This window comes from Arvicanthis niloticus, chromosome 8 (genome assembly GCF_011762505.2).
Source record: "Arvicanthis niloticus isolate mArvNil1 chromosome 8, mArvNil1.pat.X, whole genome shotgun sequence".
Lineage (NCBI taxonomy): Eukaryota > Metazoa > Chordata > Mammalia > Rodentia > Muridae > Arvicanthis > Arvicanthis niloticus.
Window position 1 is genome coordinate 60,638,973 of NC_047665.1, and position 20,767 is coordinate 60,659,739.

At 43.5% G+C, this 20,767-nt stretch overlaps 1 long non-coding RNA gene across 2 annotated transcripts in view; it reads right to left on the reverse strand.

Annotated features, from left to right (window-relative positions):
* Positions 1-20,767, reverse strand: part of LOC143443362 (uncharacterized) — a 49,425-nt gene that overhangs the window by 8,897 nt on the left and 19,761 nt on the right. The window contains exon 2 of one of the 2 annotated variants that reach the window (XR_013112286.1): positions 3,922-4,091. This is a non-coding gene — a long non-coding RNA (uncharacterized LOC143443362). The other variant, XR_013112287.1, reaches the window with a different exon arrangement.

The window sequence follows — 20,767 nt, forward strand, 5'->3', positions numbered from 1 at the left end:
GGTTCACTCATTTGCAATGCCCAGGCTGGGTAGGTGAGTTTGGAGGAAACAGAAAACTCCAGACTGACTGACCCATAGTACTATCCCCAAGTACTGATCATTAGTACTGACCCCAAGTACTGATCATCATTAGTACTGACCCCAAGTACTGGCTCAGAGTATTGACCCCGAGTACTACTTCTTGGAGGTTGCTTTCTGGCATCATCATAGCAGGATAGGAACAGCTAGTGTCTTCTGAAGACTGTGGTCCTGGATCTTGGATTTCTGTCTCCTCTTTCATCACCTGCAGATACAGCCTAATGCTTGAACGTTCACACACCCCAGAGCTAATGCAACAAGCTAGAGCTTTGCGGTATAATAGCTATTCTTAGCTGACTGGAGAAAGGCTTCATGCATTAGACAGGTCCCTGGATGATATGATGTATTCTGAATGGATGACACTGCCCCTACCCTAGCCCTGGTGAGTTGCATGATGCAGCTTAAGATGAAAGTTTGCACAGAGCTTACCATCACTTCCCTTCAGTCTGTTGGCGTCTCTGTGCTCTTCATAGAGAAGATAATTTATCATCCAATGTGAGACTGTCCTATTGGCTTGTATTTGTTTTCCAGTTACTGGAAGAGGGAAGCTCCATTCGGGCTGAGCAATGGCCCTCACCTCTCACAGCTCCACATTTGAACCGACTCTTCTTAAACACCAGACTGTGGCCCCTACACTTCCTAAAACTATCAGTCAACAGATTACTGCTTGGTACCTCTGGGTCAGGTTCCCAGCCTTGATTTGGTGTCAGCTGGCTCCTTCAAGACTCTAATACTTCTGGACTTCAGGAGGTCATCTGAAGCTCTCGGTATTTTAATCCTTATCATTAGAAACCACCACAGTGGCTTTTCACATAAGACTTCACACACCCTTCTCTGCCAGGAGTCACAGACCATCTGCTCCATATCTTCATTTTATTGTCATTACACAGTAAGATTTAATTGTGTTGAATGACGGCATGCGTACATGGCTGCTTGATGAAGTGCAGTTGATGGCACTAGAGTGGCATCCAGAAGGCCCCTCTTAACACACGTGCCCCTGATCCCTGCACCCATATAGGAATCAATGGATCGAGGGCAAAGCCGTGTATTTATTCTACAGAGCTTATCCCATTCCATGAGCTGAAACAACAGTCATAGAATAAGGTGATGTTTTATAGAAACAGCATCAAGCTCTGACTTCAGGTTTTAACCTCCACAGCTAGCTGTGGGACAGCACTGACTTAGTCACTAAATGTTTTAGAAGGACAAAGGGAAAGATAATGGCTGACTGCTGAACACAGGGACAAAAGTTTTCTGTCCCCAGAAAAACTTCATATCTGTGTTAGAGGGCCTGTAAGAGATAGTCACTATAATTCAGTGTATGGTACCTGTACAGGTAGTTTAGCTAGACTTCTTTGGCTCCTGGAGGGTCAGGCTCCAAGCCACCCACCCAGGAGCTCTTTGAATTCACAAATGAAAGACACACACACACACACACACACACACACACACACACACACCAGTTAATTTTTGACATGCTGTGACTTGCTCAAAGGCTGGGCATTCCTAAATCTTCCCCTGCTAGCAAATGCTCCCCTCCTGTACTCATGAGACTCCTAAACCTTCCTCGACTACTCCAGGCCCAATCGAGGAAGTGGCCAGTGGCCATTTGCCCAAATTCTTACATGGCTGGTTGGCTTTCTCTCCGGCAGGTCTTATATGCCATGCTTCTCCTTGGAGTCATGGTGATTCGCTTTCCTTTCTCCTAGTTCCTAGCCCACGTAAATCTAAAGATCCCACCTCAGTCTACCTGCCCAATCATTGGCCATTGGCTCTTTGTTGATTGATCAAAATCCAACTGGGGACAAGAAACTTCAGAGTTTGGACACACAGATTCCCAATTTTGGAGGCCGAATTAATTCAAAGCATTAGTATCAATTTCCAACATCTTGCCTTTCTGTCCAAATTTTTAAAAAGGCTCTCCTCTCAGATATAGATTGAGCATAACCATAACAATTATGTAAATTCCAAAGTATGATATACGATTAACATCCAGTCCATCCTATTTGTCAATTAGACAAAGTGCTCTACCACTTATCCTAACTAAAGAGCTTATAATTCTATACCTGAATTATGTCCTGATTTTAGCCTGTATCACCATCTGAAAATGATCCTTTTAATTCTATATCATCTCTCTCAATGCTAAACAAATTGAGTTTGATCATGAGATTATAACTAGTCTTCAACCCCATCAGAAATCCAAGAACAAATTAAATATTACCTGAATAGTTAGGAAGCACAAAAACACAGTTTCCAAAATGTAAACAAATTGTAGAGACAGCGGACTACCTATACAGTCCCCTATTCCTCAAAATGGCGGAGCATCTGTCTTCAGCCCTCTGGCCCAGAGCCATCTGGCAGACCTTGACATGAAACAGAAATATGAAGGACTGGGTTACCCTGTCTTGGCAGAGCTTAGCAGTCAACTATCCCATATCTGTTTGTCCTCTTTGGACAGTATTTTGTCTGCAGACGAATAGGGCAATTTTTGCCCAGTGGGTACCAGAGCTCCATTACTGGAGCAACTCTGTATGAATGTTTTGGTGCTCAATTTCTTCTTTGAAGAAAAATGGGGAAGCTGTCAGGAGCAGACATGTCTTATCAAATGATCCTTTAAAATGTAATAACATTAACTGTCACATTCTGTGGATTTCTGATGTTTTTGAAGACTATGTAAAGTTTATCTGAACTGTTAAACCTTAACTACTCTTATGCATTTTTATTTGAGTAAATTTTAAACACTTTATTATAATTAAATCAAATCTAACATGAGTTTACTCTCTGGCCCTTAACTTGGGTTAATCATCCTAAACACTTTGTAGTAGCAGCTATTAGAAGAACTGGGTCTAAGCCTTGTATTCTTAAATGAGTTACATAGGCACAATGCCTAAGAGTAACAATATTAATTTCAAATTTTGTATCAACATACAGATTTATACCAATAAAAACCTTAATTCTATGTCAACATATAAATTCTGTACCAATGTAAGACATTATAACTTCAATTTTGCATCAATTATAAAGATTTCTATCAGTGTAAGATTATGGCTACATAATGTGTTGTTGAAGAATAAACTTAGTAATCCATCCCATCTATTTCCTTTCTGTCCAAAATTATGGCCATTTCCAAATTATCCCTTAAAATGAAAATCTATCTATAATTTGTAAAATAGCCATAACCAGACACCCAACCCAAGGGATCAGGCTGACAACTCTCCATGACTTCTTCCTGCTGAATAGAGGCAATGAGAAAGTCTTAAAAGGGATGGGGAGAGGTATGAAACTTAGAAAAATTGATTAGACTTAAGAAAGCTAGCTTTAGCTTCTGTTATCCAGTCTCTGTATGCTTAGAAGGCTCAGGGCTTGAATGAAGTTTTGGCTAAATCTGTTAGAAAGGCTAGATGAACTGAGTCCATCAGGAATCAATCCCTGAAGCTGTTTTGGAAGCAAATATTTGGACAGAATCAGGAAGTAGAGGGCTGGAGCAGCAGGTCAGTTCAGCATCTTTGAGGATCAATCTACCCAAAGCTGTACATTCTGTAATATATGAATCTCACAACCAAAATTTTAGTGCCATTAAGATATTTGTATGAATTGTGAAATTTTTGTTCCTTCTTTGAGCAGGTGAAAGACAATTATTCTTTTATGAGTTAATTTGATCAATAACCAATTGTAATAAATCTTCATTTATGCCATATAAAGGAGGAGACAAAGAATCTTAAGGGTTCCATAACCAATAAGATTTATTGTCTAATTTTAGCTGAAGTTTTGGCTACAGACATTTTTATGACTAAGCCAGTTATTGAGTTGTTCCCATGTCAAGGAATCAGTAGATCATGTTACCTGTCCTGTTTGATTTTCTCAAGTTTTCTTTTCAATAGCCAAGATACTCAGGGGATCCCCTGTCATATCTGATCCATATTGCTCTGGAAGGGGTCCAAAGCCTTTTCTCCTTTGCTGTCAACACAAGTGCAGAATCTCTCTCCCAGAATAGCAGTCCTTGGTCCATTAATCTGAAATCATTAAAGGTATAGACAGATTTAATATTTTGTCCCCTCAAAATTTTAGGAGAAATTTTAATATAACCACCAAACTCATAAACACACACGTTTTGATAATTAAAACAACTCAAAGCAATTAAAACAATCTAAACCAATATTAACCATTGAGACAGTGCTTCTTCACCATCTCCTGCTTTTCAACCTATAATTTAAGATCTAATGCCTCAATATTTTATATATCTATGTATACTTAAATCCTCCCTACAATGGAGATTAATATCTCTGTGCATACATATAGTAGTATGCCCCTTTCTGTTTATATAATTCTCAAGGCCTAGGTTTCTACTGTCTGAGATAGGTTAGGCTCCCTATACCCTGCTTTTCAGTCTAATTTTTAAGGATCAAAAAATCTCAATATTTATTATCTATGTCAACTTACTGTATAAGTCAGGCTCTATTTTTGTCATACCAGGCTAAACAATCCCAGAAATCCCATGTGGCCTATGTTCAAAGATTTTGAGAATTTTCCCTGGCAAGACTTTTAAATTTCTTTAAAGCAATTCATTCAATCTTCATTCAATCTTCCTAACTTCTCCCTTCTGTGGAGTATAATATCTATATACTTAAGAGCATTTAAACAATTATCCTTATATCTCCTATTCTTAAAAGGAATTAAATCAAATTTTATAAATCTCTATCCTTTATATATCTGGTGGCTGGATGCAGGCAGCTTTTATTGTCTGCTTCTCACTGCCTTCCTCCTAGCACCTAGTCAGGGAGGTAGTCAGCCTCTTTGCACAACAGGGACTTCCAACCTCTCTGAACTGAGGCTCTCTCTAGAGGCTGTGTTCCTTTGTTCTAGTTTTGCAGCTTGGGTAGGAACCATGTGACCCGGCTCAGATAGCTCAGAAACAACTTCTCCCCTCCTCCTAGACTTATACCAATTCGTGTGTGTGTGTGTGTGTGTGTGTGTGTGTGTGTGTTCCATCCAAGAATCTCTAAGTAATTTTAAAAGTAAGTTTTTGCCTACCATGTTGCATGCCATCTGGAGAGGTAATTTAGCTACACCACTTGGGCTCCCAGAGTCAAGCTCCCAGCCACCCATCCAGGAGCTCTTTGGATTCACAAATGAAACACACACACACACACACACACACACACGTCAGTTAATTTTTGACATGCTGTGACTAGCTCAAAGCCTGGGCACTCTTAAACCTTCCCCTGCTAGCAAATGTTTCCTTCTGTGTTTCTGATACTCCTAAACCTTCCCTTGCTACCCCAGCCCCAATGGGGAAGTGGCCAGAGGCTACTTACCTGAATTCTTACATGGCTGATTGGCTTTATCTCCTGCAGCTCTATATCTCATCCTTTTCCCTGGAGTCATGGCAATTCTTTTTCCTTTCTCCCAGTTCCTAGCCCATGTAAATCTAAAGGTCCTACCTCAGTCTACTTGTCCAGCTATTGGCCATTGGCTCTTTATTGATTAATCAAAAACCAATTGGGGGGCAAGGACCTTCAGCATTTGGGACACAGATTCCTGATTTGGGGAGCCAGTTTAATTTAAAGCATGAGAACCAAAACCTAACAGGTACCAAATAATTTAGAGTTACCTAAGCACCCATCAGCAGGGGTATAGGTCATTAAATTGTGGTATTTAATTTCATTAAACACACAATGGAATGGACTAGATTTATTATAGAGGCTTAGTGATAAAAGCCAATTAAACAAAGATAAATACAAGACATAGAACACAATATAATTTTATAAAAATTCACCAAACACAAAACAGCAGAAGCAATATACAGATGTTCCTTTGCCTACACACACACACACACACACACACACACACACACACACACAACAAATTACAGACTGAAAATATTTTAAGTAAAAAAAATGTGTTAAGTACAGCTGTCTATGTAATATTGTAGCCTGGACCTCACACACACAGTAACTGCACTCAGAGTGCTCATGTTAGCTTCCAGTGGGCAAAATCATCTCTCATAAGTCTTTTCATACTCAAGTGTTGGTAATCTCATGCAATGTTCTCTCTCTCTCTCTCTCTCTCTCTCTCTCTCTCTCTCTCTCTCTGTGTGTGTGTGTGTGTGTGTGTGAGAGAGAGAGAGAGAGAGAGAGAGAGAGACTTCCTTCTTTCCTCCTCCTCCTCCTCTTCTTCTTCCTCCTCCTTCTAAAAAGAGTTTCACTATATAGACCACTGTGGCCTTGAACTCACAGATACCACTTTTCTCTGCTTCCCAAGTGCTGGGATTAAAGGTGTGTGCCACAATGCTTGGCTATCTCAAGCAACATATTGATTACTCTACTGAAAATAAACCCCAAATGTTTGCATGAGGGAACTGTCCCATCTCATAAGGTTGAAAAATTAGAAGATAAACCAGTATAAATTGGGCACCATCTGCACTCACACATGTCTGGAAATGAATGAATATCAGCTAAAAGTGCAAGAATAGGCACTGTAGAGAGGAAAAAATGGAACTGGAAAGAAAAATAAAGGAGAAACACAATAGTTGAATAGGGTGACCCAACAGCTATGGCAAAGGGTCTGTGTTGGAGACTGCTCTGAGGTGTTTTTGTAGAGTCACTTAATTTTATGAAGTATGAACTCTGGTATCTCCCTCTTTTCTAAGAGGAGGAAGAAGAGGAAGAGGAGGGGAGGGGAGGAGGAAGAGGAGGAAACCAAGGCACAGTGTAGCTAGACAACTTCACAAGTTACTCAGTGAGAGGTTACAATGGGTGTTTCATCTGGCTCCAGACTCTGGGCCCATGACCATTACACCTGGAGAGGGGTAAATTGAGAGGCAACACAACTATTTTCCAAGTTTTAGGCAGAGTGGTTTGGTATCTTTGAAGCAGGAAATCATTAAAGGGACTCTAACCCAGGCTTTACAACAGGCCCAGCAGATCTCCCTGGACAGTATCAAGAGGCTGAGTTCAAAGGCAAGGCTTGCTCCCTTCAGCTTTAGGACAGACAGCTCCTAGGAGCTTTAAACACAGAATCTCCTTTTTCTCTTTAAAAATACTTAAACATTTTCTTCATGTGCACATGCGTGTGTGTGTGTGTGTGTGTGTGTGTGTGTGTGTGTGTGTGTGTGTGTGTATAGAAGGTAAAGGTTGATGTCTGGTGCCTTCCTCAATTGCTTTTTATCTATATTATCTATCTATATTAAGTCTCTCTCTCTCTCTCTCTCTCTCTCTCTCTCTCTCTCTCTCTCTCTCTCTCTCAATTGAACCCGGAGCTAATCAGTTCACCTGGTCTAATTACCAGTTTGCTCCCAGTTGCTATCTCTGCCCTCTGAGTTCTGGGATCATAGACAGACCACCATAACCACCCAGCATTTACATGAGTGCTGGGTATCCAAACTCTGATCTTTATGATTGATAGGATTGACAGGTAAGTAAGTGCTACTGAGCTATCTGCCTATCCCTTTTTTTATCTTTAGGGAAAAAATAAACTATTTTGGTAACAGAAATTAATGAAATCCATTTTTGCCTTGGGATGGTAAGATAGGAGTAGTCACTATAGAAACTGCTAGCTATTGTGTACCAAGTATCAACCCTGCTTCATTCTGGTCTTGGAGAGCCCTCTGATTCAACAAGGAAGCCTCTCCTACCAACGATGACAAAACCCAGGCTCAGAGAGACCACGTAGACTGCTCAACCAGCCTTGAAGTGGCTGAGCTGACCCTCCAACTCTATCATCTGATATATCACATCATCACAAGTCAGCTAGGCAGACAAAGACGGGGAAGCAGGGTGGACTAGAAAGGTTAATTCTCTGGAGATGTGTAGGTACATGTGTATGTAACCTCTATATGAAGCCGTCTTAAGAGAAAGCTAGACATGAAAGGACTTGATTTCTCTGCAGCAGTCTTAGAGCAATGTTTGTGTTACACATGTTCTGCAAACAAGAGGTAGGCCCACAGGATCAAGTCCCAGGGAGGACTGATGGTAGTGGAATTGCAACTTCCCGCTCATTCCAGGATGGTTTAAAGGCACAGAGACTTAGCCAGGCCTGCTAGCACTAGCTTATATTCCAACAACTCGAGAGACCAAGGCAGGAAGAGTGCAAATTCAAGGACTATGTAGCTTAGGCTACAAAGACAGCCTTGAACTTGACACCCTATCTCAAAAAACAAACAAACTACCCCTCCCCCCACCCCCCGAAAAAAAACACAGGGGCTAGAAAGATGGCTCCATTGATAAAGTGATCATCAGTGCTTCATCTAAGCCCAAGAATTCACATTTTGAAAAAAAAAAATAACAAGCCTGTCTGTGGTGGTGTTTGTAATCTCAGTACTGGGGAGGCAGAGGAATCCCAGTTGCTCTCTGGCCAGATATTCTAGCTAAACTGATAAGACCCAGGTAAAAATGAGAGACCTTGTCTCAAAAAAAAAAAAAATCAAGGTATCAAGAGTCTACATAAGACATTCAAGTTTGACTTCTGGCCTCCACATACCCACACACGTGTGTACGCTCTAACACATACATGTTATGGGAAGCCCTCCAGAGATGACCAATCAAACATAGTTTATAGCCAACTGAAAATCTCTATTCCCACCAGCTGAGACTATACCCAAGTATCTGTGACCTAAGTATAGCACCAACTGGTCAAACTGCTTCCCGTTTCTATTTTAGATCAGTCTTTCCAACCAACAGAGCTCACACATACACACACACACACACACACATACACACACACACACACACACACACACACACTCATACAGAAAAATACATGATAAAGACAAACACACATGGATAACAGACATTCATACACCTGAACAGACCAGAAGAGTCTGGTGACACCTCAAGTGGATCCTGGATCTATGTTCAATTCCAATATCTTCTCTTGTCTCCTAACCAGATGGCCCTGCCTATAGACCATCTTACCTCCAGAGTGGTTAGACCAGATCAATTTTTATTTACCTTTGGTGTGGGCGGGGGTGGATTGGCTTGCCTCCAGAGCACTACTTAGTAGCAAGGGAAAACCTCTCTGGTTGAGCCCTGGAATGTCTCCAGTGTGTACCCCTTAGGAGAACTCTCTAACCACACACTCTGCCCTGATGTTCAGGATCTGGAGTTTCCTGAGTGTCAGGTCCAGTCTCTAGGGACCTCAGCCAAGCCTATATCCTCAGCCTGGGATCCCATCAGAGATACCAGATGACTACCCAGACACTGTCTATAGCCAATTGAAAATATTCCAGCCTTCCAGGATTACACTCAGGTACTTGGGAAATAAGTGTAGCACTGAGTAATTGGATCAGGGGCTTTTAGAAGCAAAAATCACATCCTGGCATCTTGTTGACAGGGGGGAGGTTTATGTAAAACCAGGCTGGCTTTGAACTTGCCTGTGGGGTGCCCTTTTGCCTCTTAAGAGCCTGGTATTACAGGTGTGCATCACCATGCTAATTCCTCAGGTAAAAGAGAGAGAGAAGTAGAGAAGGAGGGAGGGAGGGAGGAAGGGAGGGAGGGAGAAAGAGAGAGAGAGAGAGAGAGAGAGAGAGAGAGAGAGAGAGAGAGAAGGCTGGCCACTCACACTTTTAATCCCAGCACTTGGGAGGCAGAGGCAAGGAGATCTCTGAGTTTAAAACCAGCCTGGTCTACATAATGAGCTTCTAGGACTGCCAGTGTTACAGTCACACCCTCTCAAAAAGAATGAAAGGAGGGGGAGGAGGAGGAGGAGGGAGAAGAAGAGGAGGAAGAAGAGGAGGAGCAGGAGGAGGAGGAAAGGAAGGAAGGGATGGAAGTGTGGGGTGCAGTATTCCCAGGTTTCTTTATACCCCGTAATTCTTAACAAATAATGGCTGCCATTAGGTCTCTGGAAGTGCATATATCCAGAAATGACAGCCTTGATTTAGCTCAAGCTGGACTATAGAAGGATTTCTGGCAGTTGGATAAAAAACCAGCATGTCTTAGGAACTTGTGAAACAGGTTCCTCCAAAAGGAAATATTTCCCTTGCCTCTGGCAGAGAGAAAAGGTCTCCCCATTGACATATACCTGGGGCTGCATATCAAAACCCATGCTGGCCTCCAGGTTCCTACAGTCCCTATTCTATTCACAAGTATCTGTTATATATTTCAAAGCCTAGCATTAGCTTCTTCTCTCCTACTCTAATCTCTCAGGCCTTTCCCAGCTCACAGGCTTCCCTTCCCCTCTTCTTATAACCCTGCATGATTTTTCCACACCCCATGTCCCTAGTGCTGGCCATATACAGTCAGCCTCATTTTCTCTCTACTCTAGACACTTCCAGATGCCTCCGGATGTCTTCTCTTTCTCAAGCACAATAAAAACCTCCCCACCCAATGATCACTTCAGTGCTTTCTTTACTGAGCCCCTCCCATACAGCTGCCAATAGTTGTGGGTTGACATGAAGCCCCAGTGAGCACAGGGTTTCACACTTACTGTCACAGTTAGGGTTTCATTGCTCTAGGGAAACACCATGACCAAGACAACTTCTATAAAGGACAACATTTAATTGGGGCTAGCTTACAGGTTCAGAAGTTCACTCTTTTATCATCATGGTGGGAAGCATGGCAGAGTGCAGGCAGACAATGGTGCTGGAGGAGGAGCAGAGAGTTCTACATCTTGATCTGAAGGCAGTCAGGAGGAGACTGGATAAGTTGCACATTGAGCTTTGAGCATAGCTTGAGCATTAAGATGTCAAAGCCCACCCCCACATTCGACTTAGTTCCTCCAACAAGGCCACGCCCAACCCAATAAGGCCACACCTCCTAATAGTACCATTCCCTATGGGCCAAGCGTTCAAACACAGGGGCCATACCTATTCAAACCACACACCTAGGTCATTATGTTAGTTTTGTTTCATTTGGTGTTTTCTGTTGCTGTAGCAAAATATCTGAGGGGAGGTAACTATTTGTTTGGGTCAGGGTCTAGCTATATAACCTTGGCTGGCCTGAAAGTCGCTATGTGGTCCAGGCCGGCCTTGAACTCACAGAGATACTCCTGCCTCTGCTTCCTGCTGGGATTGAAGGTTTGTGCCACCATGCTGGACAAGTTAGGTTGACTTTTTTTTTAAGTGGTTTATTTCAGTTTATGATTCTGCTTCAAGGCTGAAGCTGCATCCGACTGACTATTGCCTGTTCAGTGGTTTGGATGAAAATGGTTCCCATAGACACATATACTTGAATTCTTGGTCATCAGGGAGTGGCGCTATTTGAAAAGGAGAAGGAGATGTGGCCTTGTTGAAAGAAGTCAGAGGGTGGGGCTTTGAGGTTTCAAAACCTCATACTAGGCCCAGTCTCAATGTCTCTCCCCTTCCCTTCCCCCTCTCCCTCCTTCTCCCTCTCCCTCCACCTCCCCTTCTCTCTCCTTCTCTCTGCCTGTGGATCAGAACGTAGCCCCCAGTTACTTCTCCAGCACCACACCTGTCTCCATGCTCCCCACAATGATGATACTGGACTAAGCGTATGAAACTGCAAGGCAGCCCCCAGTTAAATGCTTTCTTTTATAAGAGCGGCTGTGTAGCGGAATATTTCCCTGCATCGCCATCCCTGCTACATTTGCAATAAAGCTCGGTGATTGGGCAGTATGAGAGGTAAGCGGAGTGAGGAGTGGGAGAAGGAAGGAGGCGATCGACCATGGAGGAAGACAGATGGGTCAAAAGCAGTCCTGGGTAGCGATTTCTATCAAAAGGTTAGATATTGGGTAACAATTCTAATTGGGTGGGCATCTTGTTAATTGAGCATTTCCATATATATATATATATATATATATATATATATATATATATATATATATCCGTTGGATAATCTTTAAGCCTTAAGAGTCTTCATTCTACCGGGTACCATGAGGATGGGGGGTATTATCAGGGGTTCAGTGGAGCTTTGTAGGGGGCAGCGTGGTGGATTGGCAGAGCCAGACACCACACTGGTGTCTTGTGGGTCTAGTTGTGGTATGCTTGACCTCTGGCTGCTTCTAGCGGTGGTGCACATAGCTTTTGGCCAGGTCTTGCTTAGAACATGGCAGCCAGAGATAGCCAGCCTGCACTATGGCTTTTCTAAATCTCTCCCATTTCAGTGCTGCGGTCATGGTGTCTCTTCACAGCAATAGAACTGACAGTGTCCCAACATGGCATTAAATAATGTCCCAAGGGCATTAAATAAAAAACACTGGGCACATGTACATGCCCTCTTTCTTGTCTGACTCCTTACAAAGCCACCGTCTTTAATCATGGGAACTCCACTGTTAACATCTCCTCTAGGCTCTGCCCAACAGTTACCTAGCAATAGCTATGAGACTGGCTTACATATGAAAGGACTGTTTCCCCACCCACCCACCCCTACCCCCATCTTCTCCCCATGTGTTCACAGCCAGCCTCTTCCCTTCTTTCTCTCTCCTCCTCTCCTCTCTCTGTCCTTCTCTGTCCCCTTCCTTCTTCTGTCTCTACTCCTTCCCCAGAGCCCATTTCCATGTCCCAAATAGACTTGATTTTATACTAGACCTGTCGTATGGCTGATACCAGAGGTGGGGGAATGCCTCAGCATGGGCCCTGCTAAGGCACCCACCACCACCACATCACACCACCGCTTCATAAAATGTATCATCCACTCCGATGGCATCATTAGTCCTGATCGACATCTATAGACTTCAATTCTGAACACTCCGTTGGAATTAAGTTTTCACCCTAATATGCTACAACAGGGATTCAAGTCAACGGACACAAGGCTTTCTAGAACACATTCAAGCCGTAGCCAAGGCACAGTGCTCTCCTGAAGCTTTGGGATAGCAACCATACTGCACTTTTCCATATCACCTTCCTGGGAGCTGAGTTATCACCTTGTCAGTTATCTATAACTAATGATATATTTGTTGCATTCTCTTTTTTATTTTATTCATTTTCTGTCCTGCTTAAAAATGTTCTTACTGATGGTTAATGCTACCTCTCTCCTCTTTGTACCTTAAGAAATAGAAAAGCAAGCCAAATTATAATTTCAATTAAATATGTATACATACATACATACATACATATATACATACATACATACATACATACATACACATATATATGCATGGATGGTGGGAGACTGTAATGCTAGCTGTCGGGGGGTTGGAGGCAAGAGGAACAGCTCAAGGTCATCCTCAGCGACAGAATGAATTTGAGGCCAGCCTATGGGCCCTTGCCAATAAAACAGAATAAAGTAAGCATCGTTTGCAAGAATCTCCAGGCTCAGGCTCTTTATTCTGGATTTTACTGACAACAAAGACAAGGCTGAAGATAATTAATGACAGTGTTACCACCATAGCTCTGGCCTCTAGAATCCCTGTGGGCCATCTTCGTCTGCACCTAAGCCAAGAGTAGGCCCTATGCCAGCTGGAATCTGGGAGGAGTGTAGGGAAGGGGGTTGGAACACATTTCCCATTCGGAGCTTCTGTGGGTGCTCCACACCCTTGTGCCCTAGGAAACAGCTTCTCCTTCAAGTCTTAATGCAGATATCATTTCCCCCAGAAAGCCCCTGCTGATGTGCCAGACTAGATAGAGCGAGATGGCAAACACACTCTCCTTGGACCCCACCCTTCTCCTGTGTAGCACTATAAAGGTGTAATTAGTGAGTAGCCCCTTGTGTAAAGTCTGTCTGCTGTAGACTAATAAACTACTTGCAGACAAGGCTCTTTCCCAGGCTTCTGTTCCCAGCATGTGACACCCACCAAGAGGCCCTCGGTTATATATGCTGATTTGATGTCACAGTTATGCAAAAAGTTCTGCAATAAAGAACCATATCAATGTTATTTTGATTTGTTGTTGTTGTTTGGGTTTGATTTTGTTGGTTGGTTGGTTTTGGCTTGGGGTTTGAGCATTGATATTTTGTTTTGTGGCAGAGTCTCATGGGGTCCAGGCTGGTCTTGAACTCCCTATGTGGTTGAGGATAAGCTTGAACCTTCTCTGCCTCCGAGTGGAACAAAGAGGCTCTCTCAGCTGGGTGGTGGTGGCGCATGCCTTTAATCCCAGCACTTGGGAGGCAGAGGCAGGTGGATTTCTGAGTTCGAGGCCAGCCTGGTCTACAGAGTGAGTTCCAGGACAGCCAGGGCAACACAGAGAAACCCTGTCTCGAAAAAAAAAACAAAAACAAAAAACCAAAAAAACAAAAAGAAAAAGAAAAGAAGAGGCTCTCTCCTTCTACCACGTGGGGCCCAGGTATCAAACTCAGGTCTTCAAACTTGATGGCGAGTGCTCCACCCACTGAGCCATCTCACCAACCCTGAAACACTTCTTGACTCAAGATACACTTTTATTTATTTTTTATTGTTTTTCTTTTTTTATTGGTTACATCTGTACATCTCCTCCATCTCCTCCATCTCCTCCCATACCTGATTCTTCCCCCTCTTTTCCCCTCCCCCTCTTCTTTTCCCAAGTCCTTCCCATCCTCAACTTCCCGTGATTATTTTGTTTCCTCTTCGAAGTAGGACTGAAGCACCCACTCTTTGGCCTTCCTTCCTCTCGAGCTTCATGTGGTCCGTGAATTGTATCGTGGTTATTCCGTGCTCTCCACTTCATATCCACTTATTAGTGAGTACATATCATGTGTGCTCTTGTGTGACTGAGTTACCTCACTCAGGAGGATATTTTCCAGTTCCATCCATTTGCCTGTGAATTTTATGAAGTCATTGTTTTTAATAGCTGAGTATTTATTCCATTGTGTAAATGTACCACATTTCCTGTGTCCATTCTTCTGTTGAGGGACATTTGGGATCTTTCGAGCTTCTGTCTATTATAAATATGGCTGCTAAAAACATAGTGAAACCTTATTACATGTTGGAGCATCTTCTGGGAATATGCCCAGGAGTGGTATATCTGGGTCCTTAGGTAATACTGTGTCCAGTTTTCTGAGGAACCACCAGACTAATTTCCAGAGTGCTTGTACCAGCTTGCAATCCCACCAGCAATGGAGGGGTATTCCTCTTTCTCCACATCCTCGACAGCATTTGCTGTCACCTGAGTTTTTGATCTTTGCCATTCTGACTGGTGTGAGGTGGAATCTCAGGGTTGTTTTGATTTGCATTTCTGTTCTGCGCGCCTCTTGTGTCTCCTTCGCCCGCGAAAAAGGACACGGAGGCAGTGATCGGGTAGTTACTACAAACGAGGCTTTACTTCTTGTATAAGCAGAAGCGGAAAGACCGCGGAAGGGCCAAAGACAGGAAGAGGCACAGCTTAAATACACCCTAGAGTGACGTGTTCACTTCTGATTGGCTGTTCACTCATCACCCCATATTACGCCCCGGGATGGGCAGTGACTTTTGGCGCGCTTTTGCCTTTTTGCACCTGCGCAGTTAATTGTTTACTGCTGGGAGGACAGGATGCCTGCGCCATCTTGGAATGACGAATGTTGACATGCTTACTGCGGCTCCCAACACATTTCCCTGATGACTAAGGATGTTGAACATTTCTTTAGGTGCTTCTCAGCCATTTCAGTTTTCTCAGTTGAGAATTCTCTGTTTAGCTCTGTTCCCCATTTTTAATAGGGTTATTTGGTTCTCTGGAGTCTTTACATATCCAGTCTGTTAGTCTATGTCTTTTTATTGGGGAACTGAGTCCATTGATGTTAAGAGATATTAAGGAATAGTGATTGTTGCTTCCTGTTATTTTTGTTGTTAGAGGTGGAATTATGTTTCTGTGGCTATCTTCTTTTGGGTTTGTTGAAAGAAGATTATTTTCTTGCTTTTTCTAGGGTGTAGTTTTCCTCCTTGTGTTGGAGTTTTCCATCTATTGTCCTTTGTAATGCTGGGTTTGTGGAAAGATATTGTGTAAATTTGGTTTTGTCATGAAATATCTTGGTTTATCCATCTATGGTAATTGAGAGTTTTGCTGTGTATAGTAGCCTGAGCTGGCATTTGTGTTCTCTTAGGGTCTGTATGACATCTGCCCAAGATCTTCTAGTTTTCATAGTCACTGTTGAGAAGTCTAGTGTAATTCTGATAGGTCTGCCTTTATATGTTACTTGACATTTTTCCCTTACTGCTTTTAATATTCTTTCTTTGTTTTGTGCATTTTGGTGTTCTTGACTATTATGTGACAGGAGGAATTTCTTTTCTGGTTCAATCTATTTGGAGTTCTGTAGGCTTCTTATATGTTTATGGGCATCTCTTTCTTTAGGTTAGGGAAGTTTTCTTCTATAATTTTGTTGAAGATATTTATTGGCCCTTTAAGTTGGGAATCTTCACTCTCATCTATACCTATTATCCTTAGGTTTGGTCTTCTCATTGTGTCCTGGATTTCCTGAATGTTTTGGGTTAGGAGCTTTTTGCATTTTGCATTTTCTTTGACAGTAGTGTCAATGTTTTCTATGGTATCCTCTGCACCTGAGATTCTCTCTCTTATCTCTTGTATTCTGTTGGTGATGCTTGCGTCTATGACTACTGATCTCTTTCTTAGGTTTTTATCTCCAGGGTAGTCTCCCTTTGTGATTTCTTTATTGTTTCTACTTCCAATTTTATGTCCTGGATGGTTTTGTTCAATTCCTTTGCCTGTTTGGTTGTGTTTTTCTGTAATTCTTTAAGGGATTTTTGTGTTTCCTCTTTAAGGGCTTCTACCTGTTTACCTGCATTCTCCTGTATTTCTTTATGTCCTTCTTAAAGTCTTCTATCATCATCATGAGATGTGAGTTTAAATCAGAGTCTTGCTTTCCAGTGTGTTGGGGTATCCAAGGCTTGCTATGGTTGGGGTTCTGATGATGCCAAGTACCTTGGTTTCTGTTGCTTATGTTCTTGCCCTTGCTGTGTCACAGGATCAGCTCCAGGCACAGATGGAAACCAGAAGGATCCTGTCCCATGCTGTTCCTCAGTTCTTGTGTCCTGATGGCTCTGGGCTGGTCCCTCTCGGGCCAAGAATTTGAGCAGAAGTGGTGGTGTTACCTGTGCTCTCAGGTGTGTCAGCACACCTGGGGGACCAGCTCTCTGCAGGCAGGATTTGGGTACAGAGAGCTATGGCACAGGGTCTGCTCCAGGTGCAGATGGAAACAGGAATCGAGATTGGCTTTTACTGAGAAACAGTAACAACCTAAGAAACTAGGCTGACCCATATCCTAAGGGCACACTTCAAGAAGTGCTGCACCAGTCTAGCCATATGCTGCTAAAACCCCGAAGAAAGCAGGTTTGGAAAACAATGCTGTGTTCCCTGTCCCCTGCCTCAGAGACTCGATCTGTATTAGAGTTAGAAACTAGCACTGTTCGAGAGAGTAACAGCCACTGTCACCCTCTTGTTCCCTCTCAGATCTGCAGAGTCTTGGGCTTAAAGTCAGAAGTGTTATCAGTGGCTTTCTAGAGCCATGAAGAGAGGGGCTCCAAGTGCCTCTCTATCTGCCCCGCTTCCAAAAAGGGCAGGGTTTTTTGGTTTTTGGGGGGGGGGGTGTTTGTTTGTTTGTTTGTTTGTTTGTTTTGGTTGTCCGGTTGGTTGGTTGGTTGGTTGGTTGTTTTCATTTGCTTGGCTTTTTCTTTTCTACATTAAGTGAAATTAGCTCCAACCCTGAATTGTTCAAGGCCAATGCAGAGCCTGACCGTCAATCAACACAGAGGAGAAGGGTGGACATTTCAAATGATAACAGCTACTTGAGGAAATGAGAGATTCTGAAGGGACCATGTAAGGGGCACTAGTCTCGGCCAGGGGAGAGTCCTTGATGGCAAAGAGCTGAGCGGAATGGAGCAGCAAGGCACATGCTGGGCCAGCCTGCACCGGGAGGAAGAAGACAGGGGCCGGGTGGAACCAGAAAGAGTAGGTGTCTCTGGGTGTCTCCTGGGAGATGAGAGCCTGCTAACAGCTGTGTGTTTGCCAAGGGCAGGGCAGCTGTGCCCTAGCTTGCACATCGCTTGTCACTGTTGAGCCAGAATAGAAAAAAAAGGGAACATTCTGGACATGAGAAGGATGAGTAGCTGGTAAAGCCTCTTTCCAGATGAGACTCAAGCATTGCAACACAATGCACAGTTGCTAAAGGCCTTTCTTCCTTCCCAGCTGTAGATCAGAAAATTTCTAGTAATCTCACCAGAACCCCTTGAGCAACCCTGACCCCTGGCATTACCTCATCACAGTGATCCCATCCAGGGCAGCTCAGCAACCACCCTGCAATCTCAATCAACAGAAAGAGAACTAGAGATAGAAGGGGCGAGGGTCCCTTACATATGTTATGCAAATGAAACTTCCAGAAGCTTCTGAAATCCTATATACAGCCATCACAAGGACATGTAAAAGCCAGTGTCCTCTGAGAAGTCAATACCCATGGCCTCAGGTGTGCCCAGTTCTCCCCCCAGGCTCTGCTCTATTTTTAATAAGCCGAATCTGCTTATTACTGGCTCATTCGGAAATAGTTTTCTGTGTCAAGGCCGAGGATCTAGATTAAGGAAACTCCTCAGGCTGCTGCAGGCAGCAATGTGGAGCTGTGCTGTCGCCACTGCCCACAGCTGACTTTGCCTGTACGAGGAGTAGCAGCTGGAGGAAAAAAAAAAATGTAGACATGACTCTGAGATCACAGCACAGATCCTAAGAAGCTCAGGAAGGCAGGGGTGGGGGAAGATCCAGGGAATAGCCAGCTTCCAGAGAAAATGAAGAAAACCAGTCCTTCATTTCAAGAAATAAAGATGCTACTTGACCTGAGGAGGTCAAGGGCTATGCTGCCACTAAGTGTAGAGACAGACTGGGGTGATGATTGCAAGCACAATGAGGAGAGGGTAAACATGACCCACACTGACGTCTCAACCCGAGACCATCAGAAATAGAAGGTCAAATACAGAAGCCAAAGGGGCTCTGGGCAAGTTCAAGCTGCAGCAATACCAAGGGGAACCTCAGTGCCCTGTAGGAAAATAACTATAGAGCAGCTTAGTTCTTGTAGGTTCTGCTAGCCTACCCAGATGCCAGAGGAAGAGATGTCACTGCCTTTAGAACCAATTCCAAACATGGGGTGACTTCATGTCCATAACTTAATCAGATCCACAAAGAACTCATGTCCAAATAAGGTCACATTTAGGTCATTGGAGGGGAAGTCAGCCATATATCTGGGGGTGCATAATTCAACCCATTGCATAGTCTTGGGCAACTTCTTCTGAGTCTCAATTTTTCTCACCTGGAAACTGACTCAAAGCCAACTTGCAAGGTCACTGTTGAGGTCTAGGAGAGACTAGGTACATGGGCTGTGACATGGAGTAACCTCAAGGACATAACGCTGAAAGAAACCAGTCACAAAGAGGATGCCACGAAGAATCCCTCTTACTGAAGGTATCAGAAGCCATCCAACTAAGGTGGAACCATGGGTCCCCAGCAGCTGGAAGAAGAGGACAGCGTGGGAATTTGCTGTTCCACAGAGGTCCAGCTTGGCAGGATGATGGATTTACAGAGCCTGGAGTCTTAGTTAGAGTATCTAGTGCTGTGTTAAAATGCTGTGGCCAAAAACAGCCTGGAGAGGTAAGGGCTTATTTTAGCTCACAGCTTGTAGTCCATCATCCAGGGATATCAGCGCCAGACTGGAGGCAAGAACTCATCTAGAGGCCACAGAGGAGTGCTGCTTACTGTCTTGCTCTTCATGCCTGCTCAGCCTGCTCTCCTGTAGAACTCAGGGGTGGCATTTTTATAGTGAGCTGGGCCTTCCCACATCAACCAATTAACCAATCGATAAAGAAAATGATTGGCCATAGGCCAATCTATTGGAGGTGTTTTCTCAGTTGAAAGTCCCTCTTCCCAAATGGCTCTAACTTGTGTCAAGTAGACATAAAACCAGACAGCACAATTCTTTACAGAACAATATGAATATACTTAACACTACTGAACTGTATTCTCAAATACCAGTGAGGCTGGCAAGTTTTCTGGCAAGCCTGACAGACTGAGTTTGCTCCTTGGAATTCAGATGAGTTTTTTTTTGTTTGTTTGTTTGCTTGTTTGTTTGTTTTTTATTTGTTTTTTGTTTTGTTTTTTTGTTTTGTTTTGTTTTGGTTTGGTTTGGTTTGGTTTTTTGGTTTTTTGTTTTTTCAAAAGCCAGATGTGGCAGCTTGAATCTGCAATCCCAGCTCTCCTGCGAGGACATGGGAATAAGAAGTGCATGAGGAGCACGGCAGGAATGAACTCTGACCCCTCTGAACGTACAAACGCTGCTGAGAGAAAACTGTGTATGAAGTCACTGTAATCCAGGTACAGGGAGACTCACACACCAGCATCCACACATGCACTGCCAAGAATCTACTTAACTCCAGCCCCACCCGAGCCAGGCTCAGGGGTGTGTGTCTGGAATAAGCCTCTCCTTAACTTTCTAAACCTCTTAGAGACTCATTAGGAATGTTTGGGAAAGTCATGGAAAGTTACACAGCTGCTATTGGATCTGAAGGAGAAAGGATGTGTGGGTCTTTGAGAGGGTTTAAGATCTGAATTGCAGAAAAATTCCCTACTGGGCTTTTTTCTTTCTTTTTCTTTTGGAGATCCATGCAGCCCTAGCTGGCCTTACACTCACTATGTAGCCAAGGATAACTCTTAGTTTCACGCTGTCTTACTCCATCCTGCCATTGCTGAGGTTATAGATACATGTATACTATCAGGCCAGTTTACATGGACATGAAGACTAAACTCAGGGCTTCATGCACACAAGGCAAGTACTCAAGTACTCTATCAACTGGGCTATATCCCCACTCTCAAAAATAAGTCCTGCGGTGGGGTTGGTGGGGGCAGAGCAGTCCAGTT